This window comes from Triturus cristatus, chromosome 3_2 (assembly GCF_964204655.1).
Source record: "Triturus cristatus chromosome 3_2, aTriCri1.1, whole genome shotgun sequence".
Taxonomy (NCBI): Eukaryota; Metazoa; Chordata; class Amphibia; order Caudata; family Salamandridae; genus Triturus; species Triturus cristatus.
Genome location: NC_140584.1, coordinates 799,511,969 through 799,539,178, shown reverse-complemented (window position 1 = coordinate 799,539,178; position 27,210 = coordinate 799,511,969). Strand labels below are relative to the sequence as shown.

Below are 27,210 nucleotides of genomic sequence, written 5' to 3'. Positions count from 1 at the left end.
CTCAATGCTAAATGCTACAATTTGAGCAATGGTAACCTATGCAATGAAAATGACTTTTCTAACTAAGAATGCTCATGAGTTCTGAGCACTTCTCGTGCTCTCTTGGCTACTGAGATTTCTATTGGCCCTTTATAGGGAATGTTATTTTCCCATATTCTTTCCAAGGCTGAACTCCAACGTATCTGAAGAGATCCTCCAAACTATTGGTACCAACTCCTTAGTTCTGTTACATGTGAAATGCCTCAGGCAGAGAAACTGCTAAGTAAATGCATTATTTGTGTACATTGTGCTTGAAGTGTGAGATGTGTGTAGGGTGTATTGCAGTATGTTTGATCGACATGGGATGTTGTGGCAATATGAGTCTTGAAAAGCCCTTGGTATTCCTTTTAGCGAATGGTTGTCTGTAATAGTGGTTGGTAAAGTATGTGTTGCCTGAATGTGAATGAATGATGTAATATAAATATCTTGGATGTTTTTCACCTCATATGATGACATGGAAACCGTGGGACTCTTCCTCTGACAGTGAGGCAGTGTGCCCTGCAGACTCATGGGGTGCTGCCCTATGCAAAAACTATGGGGCACTTAGATGCCAATGTGAACCCGCTGCAACTGTGAACTACTATGAGAAGGAGAGCTGGGATTGTCTCTTTGTATTTATTTAATAACATGTTAGTCAATAAATAAAATAATACAATGCATCCTTTGCCGAAACAGGGCAATTTACACAAGGTGAGTAACATCAAACACTTTGATAAATAAATAAGAAGGACAAACTTAGCTTGCATCTGCAGATGCTACTAAGGTCCATATTCCAGTGACATCTGTCATGGTGTCAGAAGTATGATATAACGGCCAAGAATGAAACATTGTTAATGCAAAGACATCAATGTGGTAACGTACTATGTCAATAAGAAATAAAAACACAACGCCAATGAATGCACTGAAGAGGGAAGGGAAAGGTGGCCTTGCTATATTAATCTCATCTGACCTCTTTCTAATTGTTCATTATTACACAAGTCCACTCATCCCATGCTTTAGAAAATGCCACTATCAGGGTTTACATCTGAAGCGCGAGCTCTCTCCTGTAGCTAGAGTCGATAGTTCTTGTAAGCATGAACAGATGGCCTGGGCTTTCTTGCTCTTCCAATTGCACAAATCCCTGTCTTCCCTACCAATACTGCTCTTATAATCCACATTCCTTCATGTGAAGTCTGCTGGGACACTCGTATCCTTGCATGCCCTTGCAGCATGTTTATATCTGAAGCTCCGGCATCCCTGCCTGTGTGCTTTTCCAGTGGCCACAAAGAAAGCCAACTGTGGCTCTTTCTTCCCTCCAGAAGTATCTGCATATTGGTTCTCGGTTACCTCCGGAGGTATATTCTAATTTTGTTGCTTGGTTACTCCTGGAAGTATAGACTATTGTTACTTGGTATCCCCTGGAGGTATGTATTATTATTGTTGCTTCGTAACCCATTAAGGTAAATACTATTATTGACGCTTGATTACTCCTGGAGTTATATACTATTATTGTTGCTTGGTGATTCAATGAGGTATATACTGTTATTGTTTGGTTACTCCTGAAGGTATATACTGTTATTGTTTCTTGGTTGCTCCTGTAGGTATATACTATCATTGTACCTTGGTTACCCCTGGAGGTAAATACCATTATTTTTGTTGGTTATTCCTGGAGGTATGCTCTATTTCTATTTAGGACGGAGGTAAAAGTGTGCCACCCAATTTCATACAAATATGAAATAAATCAGTACCTGGGTCTGAGAATTGGCTATAGGAAATGAACCAATGGTTTCTGAGAAACGGAACTTAAAGGGTACAAACCCGAGTAAAATAGAATTGTGTTATGAACAATAATTTTAAAGAAAGTCAGTCTGAGGCTGTGCACCAAAGATATTAGGAATAGATGGGGTTCCAGTGGGGCACAAAGTTCTATGCTAGTGTATCCTACAGCACTTACTGCCAATTAATGTGTAAGAAAACTGATAAAATAATAGCGTTTGTTATTAGCAGATCTGCACTCGTTGACCAATGAGTGAACAGAACTTTGTCTAGTCTCTTGCCCAAGCAATGCAGCTATTAACGCCCCTGGGAAAGGGTCAGGAAACTAGTGATTCAGGTCATACCAAGAAGAGAGCCTTTTCCAGGTGAAAGAAATACAACTTTTCTTTTTACTGCACACAGCTATAGGATTAAACATGTATATGTTTTCACAGACAGAGCAAAGTATGGCTCAAGTGAAAGAAAATCTGCACCACTGAGCGATGAAAGCACCGAAAGAGCGTTTCCTCCAAGAGCAACAATGTATTTGAACAACATAAATGGTTTTTAAGAATGAAAGGAATGGCCATAAGTGCTGGCTAGTATCTAACAGCTTTAAATGCTTGATTGTTCTTTTCTAACTGCTATTTAGAGGCATAAATCAAGAGTGGACCCAATGGAATATAAAATAGACACAGTAACAGCGGAGGTGACACTCATGCATGTGGACCTATGAAATATGGGTGAGAGGGTGAAATCTACTGAAGACTCGATCTCGATGCTCCAAAACACTATATATAATGGCTAAGAGGCTCCAGAAGACACAGTGGACCTAGAGGCAAAACTAGAAGATTATGAGGAGCTCGCATGGTGGAATAATGTGCTCATTTTGGGTGTGCCGGATGGAGCGGGGCAGGCCACAGATCTGTTTGTAGAGGTCCTGATACAGAACCACTTACAGCCCCAAACGCTCTCCCAATACTTTGCATTGGAGCGCGCAAATAGAGTTCCTGGAGGACCTCCTAAAATGGGCGCCCCCCCACCCCCTGCCCTATCCTGGCCAGAATATTTAATTATAGAGACAGGGACATTATCCTTCAAACAGCGTGCACAGCCCCCCCCCCCTCAAGTTTGAGATTCCAACAATCACCTTCTTCCCTGACTTCATGCTGTAGGTACAAAAGTTCTGAAGAACCTTCCTAGAAGTCAAACGAGCGCTCCGGGAAAAAAATATTAAATATGCTATGCTTTTTCCGGCCAAGCTACTGGTGATGTCAGAGGGGAAATCCTGGTTCTTTCAGACCCCGGAAGAGACCTGGGAATGGCTCGATAGATGGCGAACCCCTTGAACTCAAAGGTCTAACTCTCAAAGATGCCTGCTGGAACATGAGAATCAGCAAGAAAGCTCCGGCCCTAAGGGAGGCATTTGAAAGGAACTAGCCACAGATGACGGGCCTGAACGGAGGTATCGGACTGGACCGACTGTACGTGAGCCAGGATGGATTTCTGGTAGATGGACACCTTGAAGGCTGCTAAGAATATAGTTTTGGGGGAACATAGCACATACGGCTAGGCCAGATGATCCGGCACTTTGCTTCTAATGGAGGGGGGGGCAAGAAAGAGAACAGACAGTATATAGTTGGAATTGTGTATAGACTGGGCTTACAAATACCATATCCAAGGCTAATAATGTCTCCGTTATGGGGAATAGTGAGTCTAGGGTGAGCCTCGGCAGAGCCACGTTCCCCTTTACAAAGTTCAATGGGTAAGGGTACACAGGCACTCTGCAAAGTTGGGGGGTGGGCAGTTCTAAGTCCATGTTGCAGGGAGGCAGGGAGAGGGGTGAGTCTGGGGAGTTATGTGTGGGATAGTTATAGTATTGTTCAAACTTTACTGTGCAATTTTGGAAAACATGTCTGCAGTACTTGGGTGATACACAATCAAACAGTAGGACAAATACTTTTGATATGGTTCATGGTGTCGATGACGTTGTTGGTTATGTGTGGGATTTTAGAAACACAGTACTACATCGATGGGTATGATTTACAGCGATCAAATGCACGATGACCCCAAGGTGACTTCACAATTAGGCCAACTTAAAATACTTTCTTGGAACGTCAATGGGCTGGGGGACAGAATTAAACGTGGAATAGACCTGCAATACTTGAAGCAACAGGCCCCCAATGTGGTCCTACTGGAGGAAACCCATATACAAGGGACCTCCTATTGCGCACTCAATAGATGGGGATATAAATTGGTGGCGCACCCTGGTTATGCTAAGGAGTCAAGAGGAGTAGGTATTTTTCTGCGCAATTCGTTCCCCTTCCATGTTACACGTGATAGATTGGGAAGGTTTTTTACTCTGTCTGGTAGCGGGGAAGGCAATATATAATAGTTATACGTACCACCTAGACTACACTCTGCGGCACTGGCCGACCTAGGTTCACATATTTTAAATCTGCCTGAGGGTGACTTGCTGATAGGGGGTGATTGTTAATGCGGCCCTCAATGGGGACCTGGACAGGCAGCTGCCCAGACAGGGAGAAGCGTCTGGTAAGATTTGAGCAGACTTTTTGAGAGCTATGGGGCTGATGGATGTTTGGAGAGCTCACAATCCCCTGTCCCTTCAGTATACCTTTCTCTCAGGGGTACATGGGAGCCAGTCCAGGATTGACTATATTTTTAGTAGAGTCGGCCAACTCCCTATGTTCGGGGCAGTGACACATCTTCCCAGGGGTATTTCGGACCATTCCCCGATAGTAGCAAAGTAGGGAGGCACTCCCTTTTCACGCGTTATGAGAAGGCACTTAACCGCTGCTACTTAAAGATGCCAACAATACGGGAGGAACTCAACAAGGCCACCAATAACTATTTTAAAGAAAATTATGGATCAGTAGAATCGGCCATAGTGTTGTAGGAGGCCTACAAGACGGTGGTGAGGGGACAGGGTGGTGAGGGGATAGGGTGTCTCGGCGATTGTGAGATATACAAATGAAAAAAGAAAGCAACTACAAGAGATAGAGGGTGAAATTAACCAACTTGAATGCGACTTAATAGCGAATGCCCCTGATACCCAATATAGATTGCTTATGAAGCAAAAAGAATATATAGAGATATCGCCAATGATGCAGCTAAAGCCCTTACTGCGCCACGCAACATCGTATATACGAAATGGGTGATAAGGCGGGCAAATTATTAGCTTGGCTGGACAAGAGAGAAAATGGCAATAGACGGGTGTTCGAGATTGTGAACCGTGATGGTACACGCTTACAAGATAGAACCAGAGTAGCGGAGGCGTTTGCAGACCACCTTAAACCGATTTATACGCCTACAAGGGCCTCCGCATATAATGAAGCACAGGAATAGTTGGCCACTCTTAGGCTTCCTGTTCTTGAGGACACAGATGTCGAGGAGTTAGATTCACCCTTGACGAGTGAAGAGGTAACCAAGGCAATAGGTGCTTTTCAATCAGTCAAGGCTATGGATCCGGGTGGTCTCCCAATTGAACTTTATAAAATAAATGCATTCACAATTGCCCTATATCTCATCAAAATGTATGAAGAAAGTGTAATAAATGGTATCCTGCCCGAAGCACAGAGAATGGCCAATATCGTGGTAATACACAAAAAAGGGAGGCCCCCTCGAAAAATGTGGTTTGTAAAGGCCCATCTCCCTCCTAGACCCGGAAGTCAAAATACTAGCCAAGATACGCGTTTGTCACCCCTGCTCCACAAGCTGGTCTACCCCGATCAATCTGGTTTTATGCCGGGCAGGAATACAGCTCTTAACCTGCGGTGACTTCACGGTGCCCTGTGCAGGGCAGAGACGATCAGAGAGGAGGCAGTGATAATGTCTCGACGCGAAAATGGCATTCGACATGATCGAATGGCCCTTTTTATTTGCCACTCTTGAATGATTTGGGTTTGGCGAGAGATTTCTATCCTGGGTACGGCTTCTTTACTCAGAACCTCTGGCCAGAGTCATGGTAAATGGTGAGTGATCAACAGCGTTTACATTACAGAAGGGGACGAGGCAGGGCTGTCCACTTTCTCCCTTGACTTTCGCACTGGTTCTCGAACCTCTGCCATTCTGGATTAGGGGAGATCCTCTCATCCGAGGAATTAACTGGATGGCAGAATTGGTGGATAGAATCTCCCTCTATGCAGATGATATCTTGCTCTATTTGGCCAGACTATATTTTTCAATTCATAGAATATTACATATATTCACCCTCTTTCAAAAGTACTCAGAGTACGCTATCAACTAGGACAAGAAGTTACAGCCAGTTTTGGTATTTAGGGATTTATGTCACGACTGATCCAATTATATTTTACGAACAAACTTTGCTCCTCCTCTACGTCGCTTACGTGACGACATGCAGCATTGGAAGACCCTGCCCCTCACACTGCTGGGCAGAGCCGCCTTGTATAAATGATGGGACTGCCCCGCTTTGTCTATGCTTTACAGAATACACCGTATTTAGTCCCTGCCAAATATTTTCAAACAATAGAATTAGAGGTACGCACACTGCTGTGGAACAATGGTAGCACGCGCATAGCATTGACCAGACTTATGAAAGGATGGTATGATAGAGGAATAGCCCTACCAGCAATTAAATGTTTTTACTGGGCCTCTCAACTAGTAGTCACAAATCACTGGGTCCACCGGCCGGGAACCGAACCGGCTTATAGGATGGATAGATACAATATGACCCCTGGTAATTACCCAAGAGCCAGGACCGGCTCTAGGGCGGTGCGAACGGTGCCACCGCACAGGGCGCCACATTCTAGGGGTGCCATTTGGACATGCACTTTAAAAGCACGCTCCTCCGGGAGTTCAGAGTACGTGCACGAACAGTGTTGCCTGATTGGATTTTGCTCATTCCCACTCAAATGGGCCACATTTTCCCATTTGTACTTTGAAAACGTTCATCTGCTAGTTTGTCAAATTTGGGCTGATACTACCCCCCCACCCACGATCCCCCCGAGGCGTCTCTGCCCACTGTAAATTCAGTGAGTGCTGGTCTGGTGCTGCTGCTGAGGTTAACCGCCAGTCCTGGGAGGTGCAAGGGAATGCGAAGCAAGCAGATAACAAGGGAATTGTGGGAGCTTAGTTTACCCATAATTCCTGGCCACTGTTCACTGGCGCCCAAAATTCCTCAGTTCCTTAATTTAACTTTCATGCTGCGTGCTGGGAAATGGTGCAGCGTGCAGAGCTGGCCTGCTGCTTTCCGCTTTAGTATCCAAGGGGCTTTCGGGAGTTATTCGTCACTGATGGGTCGGTTTCCGTGCTACCTTCGTACCTGGAACTTACTTCATTCTGCCAGGTTGCCTAAGAGTAGAACTGCTGCTGAAGCTTCGAAACTCGTAGGTAAGCCCGGGCTCCTGCTTGGCACCGATGGCATTTACATGTTGTGCGAGAAAAGTAATCCCCCGCTCCCCAAACCAGCATTTTACCCTAGGCTCTTGTGTATTTTTATGTCCAAACTTGCTCTCAAATGATTGTGTTTTTTTGTCTATTTTTGCCATTGTTATGGGTGCATGTAAAATACCGGAGCATCCACCAATAATTGGCTGACACGCGCCCTCAACATGTTTATCAGGAACGCGCTCCATGTTCCAACGGTGCATTAGTCCAGTTTGTTCAGTGGAAGTGAACTAAAACTACTATTTCCAGCATGCACGTGTTAAAAGAAAGATGCGGAATGGAACAGCCTTTAAGCTCAGAATTTAGTGAGGATGAGTGATGACCAGGAATGTTTGAATTTTTGGGGACAGACAGGCAAATTTAAGGAACACTGGGGGAGGCACAACGAAACCCTGCGCAAACACGAAGGTCATAAATGTGTATTCTATGCAGAAAGCTCAGTGGGTTACTGCGTTTGACATGGATATCATTTTGTTACTTGCAGTTCGTGCATTACAATACTTCTACGAGCTACAGGCAAACTGAAAGACCAAGGATTGGAACTTTTTTCCTCCAACGTTTGTTTTTCTAAGTTTGCTAAAAAAGAGTTCATTTGGGTAGTGAAACATTCTTATTAGTACAGATTGCAGCAGCCACTGAATTATGTTTTAAATCCTGAGTTTGTGTTTCTCCAGATGAAGCACTCTTAAAATATACTGCCCAGCAGCAGGGAGGCACACCTTGTAGCCCTTTTTGTCTAATGTAACATTTCCTATACATTGATTTACACACTTGTATGATTCACTGTCTCTGCATAGCATTTGAGTAATGTTAAGCACTCTGACAACCTACATTACGATGAGAGTGGTGCTATAAATAAAATAAATGTGAAAGATAGGCTATGGAAGGTTGAGGGGCACTGTTATTTGGTGGCAGTGAGGGAATCTGTGGAGGAGGTTCTGGGGGCGCCAACGAAAGGCTTTCGCACCGGGCGCCACCAATGCAAAAGCCGGCCCTGCCAAGAGCAATTTATGGTGAAGAACATACCAAGATACACACCAACCTCAACTACAGTCAATTTATGGCATGCGGCAACGACTGCTTTGGGGTGGAAACATAAGATTACACAGGCCACCCCCTTGTTAGAGACAGGCCGATTGGGGATGTTAGAAAAATACCCAGGATTTCATAAATGGGACTTGATAGGTCTTTCAAGAGTGGGCGATATGTGGGTGGGAGGAAAAGTGGTCCTCTTTAGTGACCTCCAACGAGATTACGAATTGAGTGCTGGCGAAACCTTTAGATACCTTCAAGTCCGCAATGCATTACGCAGGGCAATACCCAAAGGGACTTATCTCTCGGCCTCCTTGACGATTACCTCCAAGAACGGGCAATTTCTCTGATTATAAGAAAATACTAAATAATACACCTGGCACTGGGGGGAAAACACTTGCAAAATGGGTGGAGGACATAGGGGATATAAGCGATGAAGAATGGCAGGAGGCACTGGCATCCCCCCGGGAGGTGGTGATTCGATCCCGCTTTAAATTTATTCAACGGAAAATCCTGCATAGAGCATACTAGACAAGTTCTGCTCTGGTTAAGATGGGTGCCCCGGGTTCTTCGGTGTGTCCTAGAGGGTGTGGCCAGAGAGGGACGTATTTACATCAATGATGGGAGTGTCTGATTCTCCAGACATGTAGGGGGAAGGTAACGACACTGTTTGATAACTTGTCAAAAACCAATGGAGGTTTCGCCCAGATGGTGCCTTCTTAACATTTGCGATGCAACAGACCTATCGAGAGCCGAGCGTACGTGTGATCCATCGGATGTATGGTAGCGAAGCGTAACATATTAAGAACGTGGAAAGGAGTTGCCGGACTCAAATTCAGGGATTGGGAGACACAGATGGATTGGTGCATGCAGGTGGAAAGGGTGATATATTAGGGGAGAGGATGCCCGCAAAAATGGTCTAAGATCTGGGGAGCCTGGAGCAAATGTAGAGGGATGATATGCACACCATTCAATGACTCTACCCCACAGGAAAGAGAACACTTGGGAGATTAAAGTTCACAACACAATGGAGTTGATAAGTAATGATATAGAAAATGTGGTCCTAAGTAAAGTGATGATTGCTATTGTACAAATGCACTGTGCTTGTCCGACATCAATGATACTGCACTGTATTTTGTTATTATTTTCTGTTAATTCAATAAAAAATATATTTGTTTTAAAAAAACAAGTTTACCCGATGGACCATGTAAAATTCCTATCTTTTTCAGGACTTGTGGCCTGGAGCAGTTCTTGGTCACTTATGGTTAACTACTTATGCAAAGATGGAAAATATGTGTTATTTTGCACCCTTGTTCTCAGAACTCTTATCAATGTGAGATGCATGAGATTGTTGGTTTGCTAATCCTCAGTGCTAAGAAAACTGATGCTCTTGTTGAAGACATGAGCTGCCTGCAGTGCTTAATTTGTAAAAGAATGAGTGCAGGTGGTCAAAACTCTGCTCAGAAGCCTGTGGCTGGTGCAATTAAGTGTCAGCACGTTGACTACTAAGGGTGCGTAGTCTTAAATCCACCTCAGGCCTCTTTAATCGACTAACAGACACTCCCTGCTCCTTTATCCTACTCGTGCAGACTCCTGATTTCTCCCTTGGGATGGTTTTCCTGTCTTCCCCTTCCTCAGTCTTTCTTCTTTGTGTGTTTTCTCTCTCGTGCTCTAAGTAAATGACTGATGCAAGAAAATAAGTGCTGGTCCCCAAAAATGAGTGCCGGTGGCCTCCACCGGTTACCGCTAGCTCAAATTAATTACTGGCTGCTTGTACGTTTTGGACATGATGACCTGAGGAAGCAAAGCAATGTTACCAAATGTTTACAGAGAAATTGAGAAAGTTGGTGGGTTTCCATACTTTAGAGTTTGAGGAAGATGACCGGTCAAAATAAAGTGCAGAAGATTTCTATGACAGATAAAAATCAACTCCAAAGAGAATTGAAAAACTTTAGTAGGGGCAGAATTATGCAAAAATATTCAGGACCGGATTCACAAAGCTCCTAAAGTATTTGTATCTTACTCTTGAGTCAGGTGGGAGTTACTGCTGGACAGGTCAAATGTAATCAATGAAAGAAAGCGTTGTGGATCAGACTTGCAATGATTTTTATAACGAGGAAACAAGATTGGGTATCCACATGAGTGTGAACCTGGGTAGTATACTCAACTGCAAATTAGTGGATTTTCACCAATATCTGTGAAAGGGTGACAACATGGAGGGAGAACACAGTGGTTAAGCTCTTTGGACACCTGAACACTTTCCATCCAGATGCCTTAGGGACATTTAAATTTGAGTGGAAGCCTGTCATTCACAGTGTCCCTCTCGTCATTGTAACCAAGACCTTTAACTCTTTGCTTCTTGCTTCGAAGATTGAGCACAGACCTTCCATTTAACTTTTCACACATTCACATGCCAGTTGATTTCCCAAGATATATCCTGTTGCACCTTATGCCACCTCTGCCTTATCCTCACCACTTGTCCATTATTCAATGCCACTTTATTATGTATCTATAAATAAAATTTGTCGATATACAAAGTGTTGCTAGGCCAGTTAAACACAGATTTGTTGTTGTGCATCCTTCTGGGGTTGTGGCATTTACCAGATTTCCTCCTAGGAATCTGACTTTCTCCCAATCGACCTAATGCAAACCCACCTTTTTAACATAACACCACTTGTGGGTTTTGACTGCGGAATTCTGTGGTGTTACATAAAAACTGTTCTGCGAATGGGTGAAATTGGCACGTCGTAATGAGAGCTTTTTCCTTGTTGCAAAATCAGCTCAAAAAACACCATGCAGTCTGCCAGAGGAAGCTGCTTCTTTGCTGCCACCCGAGTAGATTTTCTACTCACACAGCATTACTTGAGTGATCGTTTTCTCACTGCGAACGGTCGTGATAACCCTCAATCATTGAGAAATGTTGAGAAAAACGTGCCTAGTGCCATCCTAGCACCGGAAAATCACACAAAGGGACTGCACTTCTCACTCGCGCTTGCCCAACTTTATGGTGGCGAGCCGCACGCGAGGAAATAATCCACCACGCGGGGTTGGCAGAGTTTTGCTGGAACTCCGCATCACAAGTGTAAGGCAGAGTGGGCAAAACTCGGCTAACTCTGCCGGCAGAGTGGAATTTATCGCGCTTCACTAGTTTCCTTCAGACCTCCTAGACACTCTTTGCAGCACTGTCTCCCATTCATCCTGCGGTGCACCAATTTACCCAATCCCTAAAGGTTTATCTAGAATTGGGCTTCCTTCCAATTAACAACACAAAAAGTGCCTCCATCTGTGATTGTAGCATATTGTGATTGGACCCAGTGAGTCCCTAAAAACATCTTCTCACCACCTTGCCATGCTCCTTCGATTTATACACCAAGATAGCTTGAACATAATACACGCAGTGACTAAACAACTGCAGCCTAGAAAAATAATGGATTTCGTTAAAGGTTGTTTGTGAAATGCTACAGACTTTCTTTCCTCTTTCTACAGCACGTAAAGGCAGAGGAGAAAAGAAGGAATATTGTCAGGGGATTTTAGAAGCACGTCATAGGTCTGTGGATATTTGAGTGTTAACAAACATATTGCAAACAATTTCCCACTCTATAAGAATATACCACTACTCCTGCAAATAGGAGGATTAGGTGTTTTCCAGGATGCGATATGGAAGGGAAGATACTTTTGTTGTATTTGGTTTTAGGGGGAAGAGCTTCTCCAAATCGAAAATATTGTTCCTGTTCAGGAAAAAGCTAAACCAAAAATGCACTTTCCTGCTAGACATGTTCTGGCAGATAGGTGTCCCTGTGGACAATCCAGGGGTATAGCAATATAGGAAGAGAAGTAAGTATGGAAATACACTGTTTGCACACACAGATTGCATTATCTTTGGGATATTTGTAGACCGCTCAAACTTTTGAAATCCATGTACATTTTAAACATGGATTTATGACTCTTGCGGCCCAGTCATGGCTCACTGAGAAACAGAGCACAAGTTGAACCTCACTGATTTAGCTCAACAAAGCTGAAAGCACTCTGAAGTTGCTAGTGCTCCAATTCATAGGTCATGTGGCTAGGGTGATGGGCTTGAGTGACTCTTCCTAGTGGAGCACAACCAAGGCTCATTTCCATATCTTTGTTTCTTTCTGTGATGCCAAAGATGGGCTAAAACCAATGAAGTGGAATGCATTTTTGAAGAAAAGTGGAGGCGGCACCAGGAATGAAGTGACATGTCCATAAAAGCCATCATATTTCAAAAAAATCCTTTATTCATCTTCCTATAACCATAGGCACACACAGGACAACAGCCGACGCGTTTCGTTCCAGTTAATGGAACTTCATCAGGGTTGGAATAGCGTTACAATTGACGCTTCGGTTGTGGTAAACCATACCCGCAATCCAAAAGGGAGGCAATGAATCGTAACGCTATTCCAACCCTGATGAAGTTCCATTAACTGGAACGAAACGCGTCAGCTGTTGTCCTGTGTGTGCCTATCGTTATAGGAAGATGAATAAAGGATTTTTTTGAAATATGATGGCTTTTATGGACATGTGACTTCATACCTGGTGCCGCCTCCACCTTTCTTCAAAAGTTTCTTCTCGGGCTTCTCAGCAGGACCTATCTGCAGCAGGTCTTGGAGACGCTTGGCACAGAGCTTCTTGATTCATGGGATTTTTGTATTGATGTGTTCAACATTAGTCGGCTGTGGGATCTCTTTTGTGTCAAAATGAAGTGGAATGCACCCTGAATATTTACCACTGACTCCGATGAACTCAATCAATTTGATTCATTCCTTTTCTGCTGCATTGCTGACAAGCCATTCTTTACTTTTTACGCTGTTGGCTATTATTTGTCAATTGGATCTTCTTTTACGGATTGTTCTAATCCTTTCTACACAGCTCATTCGTTCATACTTCAGTGTTCACTCTATATGCCTTTACTGAAGCACTTTCTCGTCTCTCAGTTAAAGGAATACATTTATTCACCGAGAAACCGGAAATGACCAACCTAATCATTGCATTGCATGCTGCCTCATCTCGTTTTGCCTCCCAGCAGGGAGGACATATCATGAGGTGTTCTTGGACTAAGTTGTTGAAAGAAAATAGCCAGAAAAAAGGAATAATGTTGCCTAGTACTTATGCAGCATTCATATTTCCAGACCTTCAGATCTGCTTATTCCGCTCTGAATTTGTATCCCCGAGGGTGACAGCATGTCACTGTGGATTGAGACGTGCTGGTTATATGACACTGGAGCTCTTCAGCTCCAACACTTGTGCAGCGTGTAATAAAGTCTCCGGAGAGATAGCTGACAAAAATAATTTGTACTTAACTTATCGGATCAAATGCATTGTCAGTAATTGGTAAATACAATAGCAGCATTTCTGGTGGTAAATTGTTGTGAGTGCATTTCTTTGCTCAGTAGCACTTTCTGCTGTCTGTCATCTCCCCACACCACGGGGATATTGACGCAGCAGCATTGTCTGTGTAATAGAAGTGTCACAACAAGCTGATGACAATTACTGTTTATGTTCATCTGTTACTAGCTTTTGCCCATCATAATAATTTCTCACCGTTTGCTTTTTAACAGCAGTGACACACTACACTTCCGATTATAGTGCTAGACAAATTCCAAGGCATGTTTTCTCTTCTACCATTTGAAGCGACGTAATCGGTACATTTATTGTCATTGGCATGTGTATTGTTGTCATTTCTTGAAAACTGCTCTTGGCAACTGCTTGCAAACATGAGAGATATTTATGCTGTAATTCACACCTAGGGATGAGTCAACAGTGGCCGAAGTGCATAAAAAAAAGGATTGGAACTGTGAGGCTGTGCACATGTGCTGCTGTGATGCAGGGTGAGATAGCGTGGGGCAGGATCAAGGGCATAGCTAAAATAAAATATTCTGTATCTTCTTTGGGGGTTTCACCTTCAGGTTATTGAATATAAAATAACGCACAATTTAAATGAAAAATGAAAGCACGTTAAGTTAATCATGGAAAATGCACTATTGTACATCATGAAACCTCCATTAGTCAGTGCACTGCAGAGGACTGTACCCAGAAAACCACAGAATTTAATCTCGGTTGGTGCAGACTTTTGTATGTTTAGTGCTACGAGGTCCCAGTCTGTGACAGAAAGCACTGTGAATATGTAAGTCATTATTTTAAACTTGCATTACACACAGTATAACTTTGGCGCACATTTGTAAAAACGTTTAAGATGAAACATATAAAGATTTCAGTAATGCCCAGACTGTACATAGTGCTATTTATTTATTTATAGCTGTCCTTTAAAAGCACACACTTTACCTTTCAGCTGGTAACTCCCTTACAATTCCACTCGAAAGAATAAATCTGTGCCAACAGGAAGCTTCAAGTGATTCATCAATTAAAGCCAACACGGCTTCCAATCACCTTTACATTTGCAGATTAACCAGTTGTGCCATTTACATTTCTTTCGGGCATGCAGGCTCCCTGGCAGAAACGCTTGTTTAGCTGTCTGCCCCTCCCTCAGTTTCCCTCAGTTTTACAGCACAGGAAACTCCCTGCCTTACACGTCAGTTTAAGCATTTCAACTTTGGGATTTAACCATCCCGGGATGGCTGTATTTTCACAAAAAGTAGGGGAACTGTTGTTCTTAACCGGAAAAAAGTATAGGCACATTGTGCCTCTTGGATCTTGTTCAGTTTGACCACCTGTCAAAAAATCAGATGGCATATTGAGTGGAATTTGAAGCTAGAAAGAAGTCCACAGTTCAGGAAGTGGTTTATGTTGGGGCCTGTAGAAGGAGTGGACATTGGACCAGGTTGAAGATATTTTCTGGCTTCTTACTGAATTGGAAACAATCTCTCATAGTAGATTACTGCTTAGGTCTTGTGGTGTTCAGGGTAATTTCTAGAGGCAGTCCAACCAGTCTGACAATCAGATTTGCTCCCCAATTTTCTGCAGGAAGAAAATAGACATTATAGACATAGAACAGATCTGTGGAGGATTTTAGAAAAATCTGAAACAAAATGGTGGAGATTTATGTTAATGTTTATCATATTAAGACCAGCCAACATGAGATCTGCTACATCAGTTTACACTCGCTCATTTATTAAATTGTAGTATGTTTTTTTCAGTTCAGAAACAAACTTTATTAAAGGTAAAAGTAAAGAGGTGGCAATATACAATATAGATTATTGATCGTAAAACACTATATCACATAAGTATTCCAGCATACAAATACAAGTGAAAAGGGAACTTAAAGAACCAGAACGAAAAGAAGGTCAGGTATAACGCAAACCATATTTAATTTGTTTTTTTTTTTAAACTAGAAAAACATCCAAAAGAGTCATGGGGGTTTAAGCACTTCTTGCTGAGATGGCCTAGGCAGAAGGTGTTTCAAAGCACATTTATCAAAAAATCTTGTGGCAGGTCACCATAACTGAATTCGCTTCATGGCCATTTTTAAAGGGAATAAAAGAAAAGTATCCAGTCTGTGATGATAGCATATATCATACCACCAAGCCTTATACGAAATCTTTGTTAAGTCTTTCCAGTTCCTTGTTATCTGCTGAAAAGCAACTGCTGTTAGTAAATCAACAATTCTAACATTAAGTTCGCATTTATCCCAAACTGGTAAGAGACTTCCCAAGAAAATGTCTTTAACAGAGAACGGAATACTGGTACCAACAATTAAGTTAATTTGAGACCAGACCTTTTTCCAGAAATTATGTACAAGGGGACATGAAAAAAGCATATGGAACAGATCAGCATCAGAGGATGTGCATCTCCAACAAGTGCCTTGTACAGTGGGAAATCTTTTATTTAAAATGTGAGGAGAAAGTAAGAGCCTATTGTAGATGTAAAACAGTGTTTGTGTTAAACTGGCTGTTCTGGAGGTTTTGCGTATTTTAGTCCAGATCTTATTCCACAGTGGTAGGGACCATACTGCATTAAAGTCTCGTTCCCAGGCGGATTCAGTTGTGGATTTTTGTCTTGAGATACCTCTTGATTGGAAAAGGGCGTACAGAGCAGAGGCTTTAGGTTTAATACGTAAAAGAATGGACAGGTCAGTAGGTGCATCAGCAATATGTGAATTACTGGAGTCACTGGTTAATTGAGCATATACTCCAAGCACCGTACGACGCAGAAGATGGTACTTAGGAAGCAGAGCAGCATGCAAATTATAAGACTGACGAAGCGAATGAAAAGAAACAAATTCATTGTTTGAGAATAAATGATGGACAAAGATCAGTCCATGTTGCCTCCAGGACTTCCAATAAAAGGGTCTGTTGTTTATCAATAAAATTTTGTTGTGCCAAATGGTGGCGGCTAGAAAGGATTCAAGATTGTCTGGAACTAAAGGGAGTAGAGGGGAAAGAAGTTTGGAAGTAAATTTAAATAGGGGAGTGGAAAATGCTTGGGGTTTTCAGGAAAAAGAGAGATATATTCTTGAAAGGAAAAAGGGGACAGAAACGAACGTGCTTTTTTATTGTTCCATAGAAAGGAAGACAATGTCGAATTGATCGATTTGAATAATTTTGGAGGGATGGGAACCGGAATATTGGAGATAATATATAAGACCACGGGGAGAGCATCATTTTTATTGTGTCTAAACGGCCCCACCAAGAGAGGTACAGTGGGTGCCATTTGGTAGTGAGTTCAGAGAGTTTTTTAATACAATTATTCAGACATAAAGTAACTGTGTCTTTGATTGTAGGTGTGAAATGCAGACCTAAATATTTGATATGAGAGGATTTCCAAGTAAAATTCGTTGGGGCGAAATCGGATTTAAAAGTGAATTTAGTCAAAGGTAAAATTTCACACTTATTGCTGTTCAGCTTATACCCTGAAATCAGTGAGAAGGAATGAACTTCCATCAGAAAGGCAGGAACTGATTCGCTAAGGTTCGGAAAAAAAAGTAGAATATCATCAGCGTAAGCTGCTAGTTTAACATGGGTTTCAGGGTTCTGAAAGCCATGTATTTGTGTATTTTGACGGATCCTTGAGAGAAAGGGTTCAAGGGCTAAATTAAAGAGAAAAGGAGATAGGGGGCAGCCTTGACGCACACCTCTACCAAGGTCGAAAAATGGTGAAATGAGGCCATTAGCACATACAGCGGCACGTGGGCTGGAATAAAGAAGCGAGATTAGGGCTATAAACTTTGGACTAAAACCAAACCAATGGAGAGTATAAATATTTCCATTCAACTCTATCGAATGCTTTCTCCGCGTCAAGCGCTACGGCAGCAAGAGGATGTTTAAAATGCGGGGCTTTGGATAAAATATTAAAAAACAGTCTTGTATTGTCATTGATGACTCGCCCTTTCACAAAACCGGATTGCTCCCTGCCCAGTAAATTTGGTAAAATAGGGTCAAGACGCAAGGCTAGTGCTTTAGAAAATGTTTTGTAATCTAGATTAACCAATGAAATGGGTCTGTAATTCTTACAATATTTCAGATCTTTGCCATCCTTAGGAATGAGACATATATGAGCTTCTGAGAAAGGACCTGCCGATTTCCCCGAAGAATTGAAGGAGTTGATCAAAAGATGTAATTTAGGTAATAATAGTTTATAGAAATGAAGATAAAATTCGACAGTGAAACCATCTGGTCCAGGTGCTTTATCTTTTTTTTAAAGTTGGAGTGCGGCCGAAAGTTCTTGTTGTGTGATGTCTGCTTCCAAGGACAGCAAATCGGGTAGGTTTGCTGGGTTTTGTGTATGTTTGAAAAGAAATTTGAAAACATATGGTTGGCGGGGTTTGCTTCAGAACCGTACAGTGACTTGTAAAAAAGGGCGAATTCATTCAGAATTTCCGTATCATTAAATTTTAAGATGGAGTTATCATCAAATATAGAATCGATATTGAGTTTGTTATGTTTAACTTTCAAATTATTAGCTAAAGTTTTACTGTCCTTATTTTTCCCACCATAATATTTTGCACTAGATTTCAGGAGGTAATGTGAGGCACTATCGGTTGATTCCCTATTAAATTGTAGTTTCGCTCTAATAAGGGCATCCAGAATGTCTTTTGAGTTGGATGTATAAAAGAATGCTCCAAACTCTTAATATCATGAAAGAGGGATTTCGAGCGTTTGCGTGCAATATTACGCTTCCTGGCCACAAAACTGATAATATAATCCCTCGCTGAAGCCTTAAAGGCATCCCAAATAGTTGACAAAGGTAATGAGATAGTACAGTTTATGGAAACGTATTCATCAAAAAAGGCAGAAAACGAGGAAGAGAATGCAGGATCCAAAAGAAGGGAATTATTGAATCTCCATCTTCGGGGCGCATTGACTTTGGGTAGAATGTTCAAATCAATGGAAACTGAGGCATGATCAGATAACAATATAGGTCCTATTTCTGCATTCAAAAGTGCTTGTGAAAGATGGTGAGAAACGAAAAAGTAATCGATGCGTGTTTGAGAATGATGCACAGGGGACTAAAAAGTGTACTCTCTGGTGGTGGGGTTACATAACCTCCAGGCGTCCAAGAGTTTATGTTGTGTGATAGCATGGGCGAAAGATTTATGTGATTTGTTGGGGATAAATGAAACGTTGGAGTTTCAATCAATAAAAGGATCAAAAACCTGATTACAATCCCCTGCTAGGATAAAATTATCTTCCCTGTAGAGGGCAATCTGTTGAGCAATTGAGAACCAAAAAGAGGAATCACCACCAGTTGGACCATAGACATTTAGGAATGAGACTGGAACATCCTGCAACATCAATTTAACATGAAGCCAGCGACCTTCTACATCAGAGTCTTTTTATATAAATTTGTAATTAAGTGATTTATGGCAAAGCATCATGACACCATTACGTTTACCATCACCATAAGAGTAAAAAACATCTCCTACCAACCCCTTTTAAGTTTTGATGACTCACTCTCCGTTAGGTGAGTCTCCTGCAAAAATACAATATCGGCATGCAACTTAGCTAAGTGGGTTAGAACTCATTGTCGTTTTATGGGGGAATTCAGCCCTCTAACATTCCAGGACACTAATTTCAGCGGCATAGTAAAGTAAGAGGACAGAAGACAGAAAAGAAGAGCATGAATAACAACAAATCAATTGAAAGCGAGGGTCCGAGAAGACGAGGAGAGAAAACAAGATCGTGAGTGTAGTTACCAGGACCCAAGTGCAAGAGGGAAAGAAAATAGAAAACGATGAAAAGAGATGGACAGTATTATAAGGAAGAGCTGAAAAACAGAAGGACGTATAGCTGGAAGTATGACGCGAATGAACAAAATAAGAAAGTGGTTGTGAAATAAGAGAGGTAGACAACAAGAAAAGTTGAAAAATAGCCACCTTGAAATAAGGAACAAATAGATCAGGAGGAATAACAGGAGGAATTGCACGGGAAAAGAAAAACATAACAATACCGGAAAAGAGAGTAAAAAGAATGCATAAAGGGGAGAAAAACAAGAAAAATACGAAAACAAAAATGACAAAACTATAGGAGGAAAACATACCTACAAAAGGAGAGACCAGATGAAGGCGGAGAGGGGGTGGAACCACATGGAATGGATGATACATCCAGGGGTCAGCGAGGCGGAGGGCCGGGAAGACATCAGAAAACAAGGGTAGGAGATCTGTGGCAACAAAGCAAAATAAATATTAGAATAGTTTATATAAACCAGTTCAAACAGTAATAAATAAGAACATTAATAAATGAGAACCCAAACAAGAAAAATATAAGGGTGCGCATCTTCAAATATGCCAATAACAGGAGAAAGCGACATTTAAACTGCCAAACAGCGAAATGAGGGGGAGAGAACTCAAACAGTATTTCAAAAGAGAAATATGGCAGTCTTTAAGTAGAAGGTACAAGACCAGAGGAACCCATGTCGGTCGGTTTACATGAGTTGATGAAGCTTTGTAGCGGCAGAGGATCTTCATATGTAGTTGTTCTATTGTTGTATGTGACTTTGAAGAGGCAAGGATGAAAAAGTCCATATCTGGCACCTATTGAGCGTAAGTCAGCTCGCATATTCAAAAAAGCTTCGCGTCGGTTAGCGGTAGCTTTAGCATAATCTTGCGCAAAATACAAGGAAGAGCCTGACCATGTGATTTTGGAAGAGGCTCTGACGGCTGAGAGAACCTTTAACAAATCTGTGTACTCGAGAAAGTACAGGATGACTCCTCTTGGTCTTGATGGAGGCGTAGTGTGAGCTCAAAGACGACCAAGCTGATGGGCTCGCTGAATATTGAGTGACGTTCTCTCTGGCATATGGAGCAACTTAGGGATGAAGGATTTGAAAAAAGCAAGAGTCTGACCCTTGGAGCCCTTCTCCCAGGCCGTAAATGCCTAGATTATTACGTCTACTACGATTTTCCAAATCCTCGACCTGCTTCTGAAGTGAAGATGAGAGACAGTGGTACAAGTCTCTTTGAAAGAGGAAACATTATGTTCAACTGATGAAACCCTTGCTTCAAGTTGAGACCAGTTGTCTGTTAATACTTGTAGTTTAGTGTTAGTCTCTTCCATAAATGGACGCAAAGCTCTAATTTCCTCCAACAGTAGCTCCATTGACACTGGTGATGATGATTTAGGCGGCGACGGAGGATCCCTTTTCAAGCGTTTAATATTGGATTTCCCTGAAGCAGTAGGGGAAAGCTCCATTGTTGTATCCAGGTTTTGAGCAGATGAAGCTAAAGAATCCTCCAGTTTAGAAAATTCAGAAAAAATCTTTGAGTTCTTTATAAAGATGCGTTTTGGTTTGGAGAAAGATGGGCGGGGTATTTTTGTTCTACCTATAAAACGCAGTTAGCATACTCCAAGACAGTGCTAATGTAATGTACCAGGAACTAAATACAACAGACAACGCATGTAGCGCAAGAAAAGCGCTGTCACAGCGAAGCAGGAATGACTCTGCTAGTCAGTACAGCCTTTGGTTGCCAGTTATCATGCCAACCGCAAAGCGCTAATATGCCAAATGCAAAAAAGGGGGTCGTTGAGACTAGTATTTCTAGTATTTCAAAGAGATAGCAGATAATTAAATGAAACACCACAAAAATTATTTGTTAGGAGCTTGTCCGTAACATCCCTTTAAGAAATAAGTGCTGAAAATAGAGAACAATACCGTGGTAGAAAGGTGCTGCTTCCTGAGGACGTGGTGTGAATGGATGAAGACGTCACCAAACTGAATGCTGCATACATGAGATGCAAAAATGTGGAGAAATGACAAAAGAGAGAAGAAAAAAAAAGCCACAAATTTCCTCATAAAAAGCTGCCTGTTAGCAGTGGTGTGATTTTGGTAGAGGGCAAAATAACTTAGGCGGGTAAATATGAGCTTCCAACACCATTGTGAAGCGACACGTGCTCGCTCGTATATTTCAAAATGGCGGTCGGGCTAAATGCAGGACCGTCAGATAACTCATGTTCATATTCTGCCACAAGAATTCGCAGGGGCTGGAAAACATTCCCGAAACCTTTAGAAGCCTGTGTATGGTTTCAGACTGGCAGCAGCTGGCCTCAAAACATCGAGTCTTCTCGACGGACCACGGAGTCTCACCCGGGTGCCACCATTCACTCGGGCGCCAAGCCACGCCCCTCATTGTTGGATGTTTAAGAAAATACAGGTCCAGGATATATGTAAAGACTCTGTTATTCACATGCTCATCCCTCCCCAAAGCCCCTTTGTGACTTCTGATGCCACGGTCTCTGCAACCTTAACATATTGCCTCAGACCCCATTGGATTCATGTGTCCTAACGAACATGGTTGCCACATTCAGTCTCATAGAATGAGCAGAAAACATCCTCTGGATGATTGAATGACATGGACTTGGTGACAATACCTAAATACCAATACAATAAATGTGTACCTCAGTCAATTACATCAGTGTTGCTAGCCTAAATATATAGCACTCCACCCACTTGGCCCCTGCCATTTTCCTTGTTTAGCTTGGTATTTTTATTTATTTATTTACTTTGAAATCTGTTTCACTCTTGGCACAGTCCTCATTTCCGTATCCAGTCATGTGGAAAGGGTAGCTTTAAAGACAACCTCTCCTTTCAATAATAACACATGATTTTGGTTGCCACATTTCTCTGCTGAAGTTTGAATATCATCATCAAATCTTTATTTCGGCCGCCAGGGCCATAAAAGAAACACTGTACATCATTACAAAACAATATAAACAATAAAATTTACATTGATACAATTTTAAAATCATCAGCATTAAACTCGTCTATAAAGACTTGATGTATCGCATGCGGGTAAACCACATAGATGTTAAAAATGTTGCCACTGCAAAAACTACTGGAGGGGAGAGGTCCGTTTTCAATATTCTAAAAGCAGGAGCACATTGGCTGAAACCCATGTTTTTAAGAAGGGGCCGAAGCCAATAGTTCCTTGCTCTGCGGTAGGTCGGGCAGAAAAATATGATGTGGAGATCCGTTTCCTCAGGGAGTAAACATATGGGGCATTGAGCAGAATGATTTGTATGTGCCCAGCGTGCTGTATAGGCCCTTAATGGCAGTGTGTTGTATCGCCATTGCATAAATAGTTTCCTCGTTAGGGGGGGACCCATATCATCATAAATAAGCTCTAGATAGAATGTATCTTTAAAACCCAGGAAGTATGCTGTTTGGGAGCCCTCGCGGGCGCTTGAAATGGAGAGACTCAGGTGATACTCATAGTAGGCCTTGGAAAGAGACTCTCGTGAAATCTTTGGGCACGCCTGTGCTGGATATGACCACAGTTCTGGTCTACCAAGTGCTTCGCAGGTACGTTTGATGTAAGTGAACCATGGTATTGAAGTACTTTTGCACAGACGGAGAATCTCCACCAGTTCGGCTCTATATTTCCAGAGTTCCTGAGACGACCAGATTTTACGCCAAAAGGTCAGGGGTTTGAGACCGAGGACCTCTGAAATCGGTCTCAGGCCCAGGTCCAGTCTGAGCGGCATAAGTGGAGTACTAGTTGGTAATGCGGTCAACCGTCTGAGAAAATCATTCTCCGTTGTCTGGAGTTTCTGCCCCAAGGTGTGACCCCATAATTCAGCTCCATATATCACCGATGCTCTTGCTTGGGTTTTATAGATCTGCAAGCGGGGCGCAAACGGCCTATACGTCATACCCCTCGCCATCCTTGCAATGCCCCCCACAAGCTGGACAAGCTTCATATTCATCTTGGACAAGTGGGGGTCCCACGACATGGACTGGCTTAGGACCACCCCTAGGTATTCAAAAGTTAATACCCGTTCTAGCCTGACTGTTCCAATAGAGGGCGGTGCTCGAGTTCTGGAGGGTGGATTGAAGATCATATATTTCGTTTTTGTGGCATTGATCTCCAATCCACGGTCTGTACAAAAACGCACAAACCCATCCAGGACTCTCTGGAGACCCATGGGAGATTTAGAGAGCAGCAGGGTATCATCCGCAAACATAATTGCGGGAACCATGCTGCCATCAAGCTTGGGAGCGTCGGTGTTACTCAGCTGGTTGAGGAAACTAATGACCCCGTTGACAGAGGCAAAAGAGAGTGGGTGCGAGAACGCACCCCTGACGGACCCCCCTGTCAACGGGGAAAGCATCAGACAGGGAGCCGTCCCTACCACACCTGACCCTGGCAAAATTTCCATGGTGGAGTCTCTTCAAAATTGATAATATGTCAGCCGGGACCCCTAGGTCCATTAGGACTGCCCACAGCTTGTCCCTTGGGACCAAATCAAAGGCGGCCCGTAAATCCACGAAAATCGTGAATAAACTGCCACCCTCAAGAAGGACCGTTTTCCAGTAATTAAGGTGCAAACGGAAAATTTGGTCAGTTGTCGAGATCCCCCTTTGGAACCCTGCCTGGTATGGGCTCATAATCTTGTTAGCTTTGATCCAGTCCTGAAGGCGATTCAGAATGAGTCTACCAAAGATCTTCTGGGAGACGTCGATTAAGCTAATAGGTCTGTAGTTGGCCGGGAGCAGAGGCGAACCCTTCTTAAAGATTGGGACAATCTCTGCGCCCAGCCAAGTACCAGGGATAGCCATGCCTTCGAGGATGGAATTAAAAAGGATCGTAAGATAGGGTGCCCAAACATCCGGCTCCTGTTTAAATAGGTCACCTGGGATGCCATCCAACCCAGGTGCCTTCCCGAATGCCAGGGCAGCTACAGCCACACGCACCTCATCGACTTTAAGAGGGACCACCAGCCCTTCTTGATCTAAAATGGAGATGGTACTATTTAGGGCATCCTGTGGCGATTGGTAAAGGGACTGATAATGGTCTTGCCAGACTTTTGGTGAAATATTGGAAAGTGTGGCCGGGGCCAGTTCCTCTAGGCCAGAGTTGACACAGCACCAAAATTTGTGCGAGTCAGCTCTGGCTAAGAAGGTAGTCAATCTTTCCCACTTATCATGCTCCCATTCCCCTTTGGCATTAGTAATTAGGGTTTTATAAGCTACTCTTCTTGCCCTAATATCCTCTTTGTCCTTGCCCATTTTAATGGAAAGTAAGAGGTCGGTTTTTGCCTTTCGGCAAGCTTTATTGTACCACAAGGGGAGGGGGCTTTTCCTACCATGACTGTTTATTTTTTGGGTTAGGCACTGATGTTCATGGATCTGCCCAAGTTGCATAAAAATGGTCTGGGGAACTCCTTCAATTCTAAGTGCCTCAAGCTTTTCAAAAATAGGAATGACCTGTGCGTAAAGTAGAGGGACCTTCTCTTGGTGTGAGACTAGATGTTCCCATTTAACTCTACGCCTGTTATTGGCGAGAGCCAAGAGGTTCTCCTCTGCAGTCCCCAGAGTACCTCTCGAGTCCAGTCCTGGATGGTCATAGACTAGTTCGAGGGCGTTATGATCACTATCCTGTCTAGATAGAACACTAAAGTCCCTTGCGCGTGTCCATGAAGAGAGGGGGACCATGACATAGTCTATGCGAGATCCGCAGCCCTTTCGGTTAAATGTACAACTAGAAGGGATATCCGACTTTAGCCTACCATTACAAGCTCTAAGGCCAAATTTCAGGGACAGAGAAGTAATTTGTAAAACTAAAGGGGAGCAAGCTCTTACGGCCGGAGCCTGCGTAGGGGGAATGGACCACAGGAGATCTTCCGAGGACAGCCCCTCTAATATGCCTGGAAGTGGCTCGTAATGACAATTTAAATCGCCACCAATGATAAAGGGGATGTCCTCGGGAATTGTTTCCAAGACCGTCGCTAATTTTGCAATAGTGGGCGATTCCTGTGCGATGCTCACTGGCCGTGCATAAATATTGACCAGGAGCAGATTATGGGAGTTAGGCCATTCCAGCAATACAGCTAGAATGTCTTCTGAATCGGTTGGAAAAATAGTGGCCTTACAGCCCAGATCTATAGCCACCCAAATGGCTAGACCGCCGGACGGGCGGCCCCTCCCTCCCCAGGTCGCATGTACTGAGAATGTGGCGAAGCCGGATTGTGGGACCTCTTCTCTTGCCCAGGTCTCCTGGAGGAGGCAGATATCTTTGCCCCCTATAAAGGAGCTCCAGGCCGGGTTGGACCATTTGTTGGCTAGCTCCGCAACATTCCAGGATAGAATCTTTAGGGGAAACAGAGCAGCCGTCACGTTTTGAGATTCTGGGCTGCATGGCTGGTCTGGACATGGCTCCAGATGCAGATCAGAAGACAAACTAGGGATTTGAGCATTGCTACCCATAACCAAGGTGGGCGGAGAATAGGTAGTCCCCTCTCGACCATCTGCATTTTGGAGATTAAAATGGTGCTCCTGTGCGATTAAAATATCAAAAGGCAGGGGGGAGATGGGAAAAATCTGATGCGAGGCTGCACCACCCCCCGAGTGGGTGGTCAATCCACCATGTCTAGAGGGCTAAACCTGTTGTATGTACGTGGGTAGTCGTAACATGGGGGGACGACAGAAGAGAAGTCCCTACTAAACCCTGGGCCGCCCCGCTTCCCTCCCCTGCCAACCAGTGTCCATCGTTCTTGCTCCTGGGCCAACAGTATATTCGGATAGAAAAATGTAAGAGGCTGGGGTTGGATCAGGGATCCCTGGGTGTTGTGGGGCCAGTTACAAATATGTGCCACCGTCCGTGGATCACGGAAGTTGATCAGTACACAGTCTCCCTTAGTAAGTTTGGTGGTAGTCCCCAACCATGGCACCCTCCTCACCATTAGAACCTCGCTATGAATACCCTGGGGTAGAGGTCTGTTTTGAGAGAGCCAGTGGATGACCTTGTTTTTCAGGGCATCCACTGGCTCCTTGGCAAAAGGGCGGAGTTCCGGAATACCAGTTAAAACAACAATATATGGAGCAGCCTCCGGGGGCAGATGAATTGGGCCACAGCCAGTGTCAGTACCTCGTGTCCCTAGTGTAGGATCAAATGTCGGCCCTCGAGAGTTGGAATCAGGAGGACAAGGTGTGGGCAAAAGTTCAGGTATGTGCGGGGTGGATGCAATTTGGACGCCTAGCTGAACGGACTTGGGCGGAGAACAGATTTCCTTCTCACACGGAATTTGGGGATTGCTTACATGGTGCTTCGCTAGTCTGGGTATTTCTAAGAGTGATTGAATTCTCTTCTGAAGATTCACTAAAGAAGCTTCCACTAAAGCCAAGCGATCCATCAGTGGCAAAAGTAGGTTCTTCAGGAAAGAACTAAGATCAGAAGTGAAATGGCCAGCCCCACACGAGATACGATTATGTCCCTGAGATATAGGGGCGGATATATCTATGGGATCTGACCCTGTTTTGGTTAAACTTGATTGATTAGGTGCGATCCTCATGTTGGGCTTCGAGATCTTGGACTTTTGCCCTTTATTATTTTGTACATTTCTTTTCCTCTTCGAGATTGCGCCCTCTCGCTCTCCCTGACCGGATGGTTTAATTGGGGGATTGCTACAGTGAGTGTTAGTCTGTTCTAGGGTTAGAGGGGGCCTTGGTGGTGGAAGGGAGGGGAGACTAAGTTCAGTTGAAGCTGAAATATCAGAGTCGATGTCAAAAATAGGTGGGATAACTGGCTCAGGGATGCCAGAATCTGGAGCAACAGAAGCTACATTAGAA

At 43.4% G+C, this 27,210-nt stretch overlaps 1 protein-coding gene and 1 long non-coding RNA gene across 5 annotated transcripts in view; one reads left to right on the top strand and one right to left on the bottom strand.

Annotated features, from left to right (window-relative positions):
- Positions 1 to 27,210, top strand: part of PARD3B (par-3 family cell polarity regulator beta) — a 2,086,630-nt gene that overhangs the window by 90,199 nt on the left and 1,969,221 nt on the right. The window lies entirely within an intron of this gene.
- The window catches only part of LOC146858173 (uncharacterized), a 44,221-nt gene continuing 31,505 nt past the window's right edge, over positions 14,495 to 27,210 (bottom strand). For all 4 annotated transcript variants that reach the window (XR_014979996.1, XR_014979997.1, XR_014979998.1 and 1 more), the window contains 2 exons: positions 19,687 to 19,806; positions 14,495 to 15,168 (listed from right to left, as the gene is read on the bottom strand). This is a non-coding gene — a long non-coding RNA (uncharacterized LOC146858173). The remainder of the gene's footprint in view (positions 15,169 to 19,686; positions 19,807 to 27,210) is intronic.